At 39.6% G+C, this 6,968-nt stretch overlaps 1 long non-coding RNA gene across 1 annotated transcript; it reads right to left on the minus strand.

Moving 5' to 3' along the window:
* Positions 1 to 201: 201 nt before the first annotated feature.
* LOC149259636 (uncharacterized) lies at positions 202 to 1,224 on the minus strand. Its single transcript, XR_016247549.1, has 3 exons — positions 997 to 1,224; positions 797 to 876; positions 202 to 678 (listed from the first exon to the last, which is right to left on the minus strand). It is a non-coding gene; the product is annotated as an uncharacterized LOC149259636 (long non-coding RNA).
* Between the last annotated feature and the right edge of the window lie 5,744 nt (positions 1,225 to 6,968).

Consider the following 6,968-nt stretch of genomic DNA (forward strand, 5'->3'; position numbering starts at 1 on the left):
AAAGCTCTTCTATCACTAACCTTGCATATCGATAGTATGGTATTCTAACAGTTCAAAGAAGTATTACAGCCGAATACGGAACAGGAAAAGAACCACCTGCTATTTCCCTTAAGACAACGGCGGTTCCACTGTGCTATAGAAATAAGAGAACACATATAAGAATATTCCGAGAATATGAGAGCCTGATTATAAATATCACAGTAAAATGAGAACCGGTGTATCAAAATAACAGAACTGACATTATATACACATATAAACCACTCAGGCGAGGCGAGTATAGTATACTAGTAACTGCTCAGAAAAACCCTGAATGGGTTTATAACTACAGAGTCGAGTAAACATGCCTGAGAACGGCGAACTTGAGAAATAACAATGTTTTGCATTATAAAACAAAAACAGAGAGATGTTCCGTGACCGGTCCAATCCCGTAGTCTCAACTACTCCGTTACCAATAATTACACTGTAAATGGTTATAGAAATAAACAGATGGAAACTGAGATAATTTAACCGCAGAAACTGCCAAGGCATCTCCCGTTGACGGAACAGACCGTTCCTCACAAATCCAACAGAACCGGCCGAGACAACGAAGTCTGGGGCTACAAAAGAAAAATCATAGGCAGCCTCGGAGGCAAGCCTCAAGAACCCTGTCTTGGGTTACATCGGCCAGGAAATGGAAATCTGGAGCCAAATAAAAACAACGAGAACGAGTATATATAAATTTCATGACCGCACCAGTCGAAAGGTAAAAACCCCAAACATTGCACCCGGGAAACAGTTCGAGCATGAAATTACTTACCCGTTAAACGGTGTTAAAAGTTGGGTTGCTGAGGGTCCAACGTCCGGCACATAGGAGGAGTTCATTGCCACAGCAACCACCTTCAAGCACAGAGAAACAATTGAACTGTTAATACACATACTAATTCGAAGGAGATGCTTGAATTAAAAGACTGACATAACAGGAGAATCGGAAAAACCTACTGTAACAAATGCCATCACCTGCAAGGTTAGGATTTCCGGAAAGCCGAAGTCCTGTGTAGCGGATAAATTCTGGCAGAGGAGTTCATGGAAGACATCCCCTGTATGCGAAGGAGACAAGCCAAACCTGGGAGCGGCACCAGGTCCAAATGAACTGAATGAAGACTCAAGCCGACTAATACGAACCCTAAAAACCCTCTGATAAACCTCCACCCTCAGATTTCGACCGGATGATCTCCTTCGTCGAAATGAGGCGGGAACCTGAGGCGCGGGGAATGAGGGTACGGGGCTCTACCACTTCACATGGTCAAGCAGGAAGGGCAGGCCAGCTGCACTGTAAAAACATTAAAACACCTATCCATAAATTTAATACCGCTCAACAGCTCATCACCGGATTAATATTCCAGTCGCAACATATAATACCAGCGTTAATATCCGGTGTCTATGTGTCAAATGCGATGCATAATGTTGGGTCCCTATAATACTAGTGATTACCCCATTACTATTGTAGTTATACCCCTTATTTATATTTTTGTGCCCCTATTACCCCCATATTGTTATTTCTGTGCCCCATAGAATCCCTCTATTGTTATTTTTGTGGCTTTATATTATTATTGTTAGGTCGGCTGGATTATATTGTGACTCCTTAGACTCCTATATATAGAAAGGAGGTTTTGTCATTTGTATCATCCAAGAATTGTTCATTTATGTAATGTAAAGGAGGTTTCCCCCTCGAAGAGGCTGAATTCTAAGGCGTGGATCTCTCTTTTCTATCTTTTTGTGAGCTGGTTTCATAACATTTGGTATCAGAGCTTTGGATTCTAGGGTTTCGCTGCTCCAAACAGGTCATCGTGGAATTTTCGCTATAACTTTTTTTTGTGACGTTTCAGAAGTCGAAAAAAAAACCCATTTGAGAAGAATTGGCGCTGAACCTCGGGTCCAAATTTCAGAGCTTTTCGCACGATATTTTTGGGGATATGATCTGAGGAAGTTGGCCTTTTTGCAGACTCCTGAATTACATTCAAAACAGGTGACCTGGGGAAAATCGTCATAACTCTCTCTCTGAGGATTGGATTGAAATTTCGTAAGAAGGTACAGAAAGAGGACGGACTGTAGTTTCTTGTGTGTGTGTTTCAGATTCAAAGGTTGAAACAGTGACTCGTGGCACGTCGTACAAGTTCGCTCTACTGAACCAGTCTAAAAGCAAGTCACTGTGGGAGATTTCACATAACTCTTCCTTGGAGAATCCAATTTGGCTCAGACTTGTGGCATTGGAAAGAGGACGCAGAAGGCTACTACAGGTAGCAATTTCAGAACTGGATGATCCGAAATTACAGAGATACATCAGATTCAATATCAGGCTTCTATAAAGTGAAAAAAGGTGTGTAGTTTTTTTTTTTATTTTTTTGTAAGCTTGGTTTAACGGAATTCAAAGGGCATAGTAAAGCATTATTATCGGTAACTGATGCCCCGAGGAAAGAAAATGCAAACACCTAGTAAGGAACCTGAAAGCTCTAGCATGACTCATGAAGAAGAGGAAGAAATGCTACATGATATATCAAAATTACAAGAACAAGTGCAACAAATGTCACGCTCACAAAAGCTAACAGAAGCTAAAATAAGTGGCGTGGAATCTAAGATAAAGGGCATGGAAGCTAAGATGGATGATTCAAAGATAGATTTGAAGAGAGAAATGGCAGATTTGAAGACAGATATGGAAGAATTGAAGAAGTTGCTACAAGAAAGGGTCACTAATGGTGAAAAGGTAGTAAAGGAAACTCATGATGAGAACAAAAGAAATGTTAATCATGATTCCATAGACGCTAATGTTGGATCGAAGAATCACCATATTCCAAAAATCGATATGAGGAAGTTTGATGGCAAGGATCCCGCCACATGGATATTACAGATGGAGCAATTCTTCGATCTCAATAATGTGCAAAACACACAAAAGGTACGTATGGCAACTGTATATTTGGAACCAAATCAGTTTGTATGGTATCAATGGCTTTGCTCTCGTAAACAATTTATCACTTGGGCAATTTTTACGGAAGAATTGATAGCACATTATGAAGATACAAAAAGCAACACTTTTTTTAGCCAATTGATAAGTCTCAAACAAAAGGGTTCAATAATGGAGCACATTGAGGAGTTCCAAAAATTGAACATAAGGGTAAAAGATATTCCAGAGGAGCATAGGATTGATGTGTTCATAGGGTCTTTAAAGGATAATATCCAACATGATGTTCGCCTTTGGGAACCTGATTCATTAGAGAAGGCATTCAGGTTAGCAAGAAAAATGGAAAGCAAAATTATGGCAACCAGGAAGCATACCACTCACAACTATAAAGACGGAAGTGTTGTTGCCCCTAGTCTTCCACAACCTATAAGGTTGACACCACAACAATTGGAAGAAAAAAGAGCAAAAGGGCTTTGTTACAGTTGTGATAGCAAATACACTAAAGGTCATAAGTGTGCTGAGAAGAAATTATTCTACATAGATTGTGAAGAGGAAGAAGAAAAGGAGCAAGAAAGGTCAAAAGAAGAAGATATACTCCAGGAACAAAGCCTAGATGAAGAACAAATAAATCCGACCATATCTTGTAATGCATTGGCGGGAATTACCACTCCTCAAACCATCAAGATAGAAGGACAAATCAAGAAGAAAAAGGTAATAGTGTTGATTGATTCAGGAAGCACCCACAATTTTATTCATTGTAGGGTAGCAAAAGAATTGAATTGCTTCCTATATCCAGCACCAGAGTGTCAAGTGATGATTGCAAATGGAGGAACAATAAATTGCTCTGGAAAGTGCCATAATATCAAGCTATCCATGGGAGAATATGTATTGACTAGCCCAATGCTTTCCATTCCAATGGGAGGTGCTGATGTTGTACTAGGAGTCCAATGGCTACAATCCTTGGGTACAATAGCTTTTAATTTTCAAGAACTTTTCATCAAATTTTCTTCGGAAGGAAAGGAAGTTGAATTAAGGGGTATTGCAGGGAAACCAGGAAAGATAATCAGCTCTAATGGTATGACAAAGCTTCTAAAAAAGGAGCAAAGAGGTGTAATTGCACAATTATGTTCGCTAGATGTTTCCACATTGGAATCATCTATTTCTCCAGATCTCCAAAAAGTCCTGGACAATCATTCCAAGGTATTTGAGACTCCCAAAGGTCTCCCACCTATGCGTGATCATGATCATGCTATTCATCTGATTCCAGGAAGTGTTCCTCCAAACATCAGGCCGTACAGATATCCCTATGTCCAAAAAAGTGAAATTGAACGTATGGTTGCAGAAATGCTAGAGGCTGGTATAATTCAACCGAGTCAAAGTTCTTTCTCAGCTCCAGTAGTATTGGTGCACAAGAAGGATGGATCATGGCGCATGTGTCCAGATTATAGGGAGCTCAACAAGCTCACTATTAAAGATAAGTTCCCCATTCCTGTCATTGATGAATTACTGGATGAATTGCATGGATCAATTTACTTCACCAAGTTGGATCTTCGTTCGGGATATCATCAAATCAGAATGAAGATTGAAGACATTCCGAAAACGGCATTTAGAACTCATGAGGGTCATTATGAATTTTTGGTCATGCCTTTTGGCCTTACCAATGCACCTTCAACATTTCAAGGTTTGATGAATTCAATTTTCAAACCATTCCTTAGAAAATTTGTGTTAGTATTTTTTGATGATATACTAATCTACAGCAAGTCTTGGAAGGATCATGTTGAACATGTTGACAGGGTGCTACAACTATTGGAGGAGAAACAATTATATGCAAAAAGATCCAAATGTTTCTTTGGAGTCCAGGAGGTGGAATATTTGGGTCATATTGTATCTCATGAAGGAGTTAAGGTAGACCCTAGCAAAATTAAAGCCATTAAGGAATGGAAAATCCCCACATCCATAAAGCATCTGCGAGGATTTCTTGGGTTGACAGGGTATTATCGCAAGTTTGTTAAGAATTATGGGAGAATAGCAGCACCTCTAACAACATTATTGAAGAAAGATTCATTTTCATGGACTCCGGAAGCAACAAAGGCCTTTGAACATCTTAAAGAGGCAATGTGCCAAGCACCGGTCTTAGCTACACCGGACTTCACAAAAACCTTTATTGTGGAATGTGATGCTTCAGGAAATGGAATTGGTGTTGTTCTAATGCAAGATGAAAGACCCATTGCTTTTGAAAGTCGTCCAATCAAGGGAAAGTTTTTAAGCAAAGCTATTTATGAGAAGGAAATGTTGGCAATACTCCATGCACTTAAGAAATGGCGACCCTACCTAATGGGAAGACACTTCAAGGTAAAAACGGATCATGATAGCCTTAAATACTTTTTAGAACAAAGATTATCCTCTGAAGAGCAACAAAAGTGGGTCACAAAGATGTTGGGTTATGACTTTGAAATCATCTACAAAAAAGGGAAGCAAAATGTGGTGGCAGATGCACTCTCAAGAAAGGATGAGGATGTGGAAGCATTGTTGTGTGCCATTTCTATTATCCAACCAGATTGGATAAACGAAGCAAGGGAGGAATGGAAGAATGACGAAGAAGTGTGGGCACTTATTCGAAAGCTACAACAAGATTCCAGTACTTCTGATACATTTAGCTGGCAAAATGATTCGTTATGGTACAAAGATCGCTTATACCTCTGTAAGAATTCCCAGCTAAAACAAAAGATTCTTATGGAATTGCACACTTCTCCCTTAGGAGGGCACTCAGGATTTTTAAAAACTTACCACAGGGTTAAGAAGGAATTTTTTTGGGATGGCCTTAAATCAGATATTCAAAAGTTTGTGGCGGAATGTTTGGTTTGCCAACAAAATAAAGTTGAAACAATTAAGACACCGGGTCTATTACAACCTTTATCCATTCCAAGCCAACGTTGGGAGGAGGTTTCAATGGATTTTATCACAGGTTTACCCAAGTCTGAGGGAAAGAGTGTCATCATGGTGGTAGTTGACAGACTTACCAAGTATGCACACTTTTGTGCATTATCACATCCATTTAAAGCCAGTACAGTTTCTACTGCATTTATGGAAACAGTTCAAAAGCTACATGGAAACCCAAAGATTATTGTAAGTGACAGAGATCCCATTTTCACTGGAAATTTTTGGACAGAATTATTTTCTTGTCTTGGTACTCAGTTAGCTCATAGCTCATCTTATCATCCTCAATCTGATGGGCAAACTGAGATAGTAAACAAATGTTTGGAAGGATATCTTCGTTGCTTTGTATCTGATAAACAGACACAATGGGTCAAATGGTTGCCTCTGGCTGAATGGTGGTATAACACTTCCTTCCATACAGCAACAAAAATGACCCCATTTATGGCACTTTATGGGTATCAACCACCATCCATCACATCATATTTAAGAGAAAATTCTAAGGTTCAGGCAGTGGAACATCACATCGAACATCAACAACAAGTCCTCCAACTCTTAAAGGATAACCTCGTGTTGGCACAAAATAGAATGAAACAACAGGCAGATCAACATCGCAGTGAAAGAAGTTTTGATGTAGGTGATTGGGTATTCCTACGGCTACAACCATATAAGCAAATGTCCCTAAAGCAAGCTAAGAAGGATAATAAATTATCACCAAAGTATTATGGTCCGTACAAGGTGTTGCAAAAGATTGGTACTATGGCATACAAATTGGAGCTTCCTGCAGCTTCTCGATTGCACCCAGTTTTCCATGTTTCATGTTTAAAGAAGGTTATAGGTGACAAGCTCCCAATTCAAACAATATTGCCAGAACTTGACGAGGAAGGAAAAATTATATTGGAACCGGAAGCAGTCACAGAAACAAGAACTCGACAGCTACGAAATCGATCAATTTCAGAGTATCTTATCAAGTGGAAGAACTTATCCGCTGAAGATTCCACATGGGAGGATGAGAATTTTATGCAGAAGTATCCAGAACTACTCAAGCGTTGAGGACAACACTTTTTTGAAGGAGAGGGGCATGTTGGGTCCCTATAAT

This window comes from Pinus tabuliformis, chromosome 6, assembly GCF_031772625.1.
Source record: "Pinus tabuliformis cultivar Carrire ecotype Pingquan chromosome 6, CPIR1, whole genome shotgun sequence".
Lineage (NCBI taxonomy): Eukaryota > Viridiplantae > Streptophyta > Pinopsida > Pinales > Pinaceae > Pinus > Pinus tabuliformis.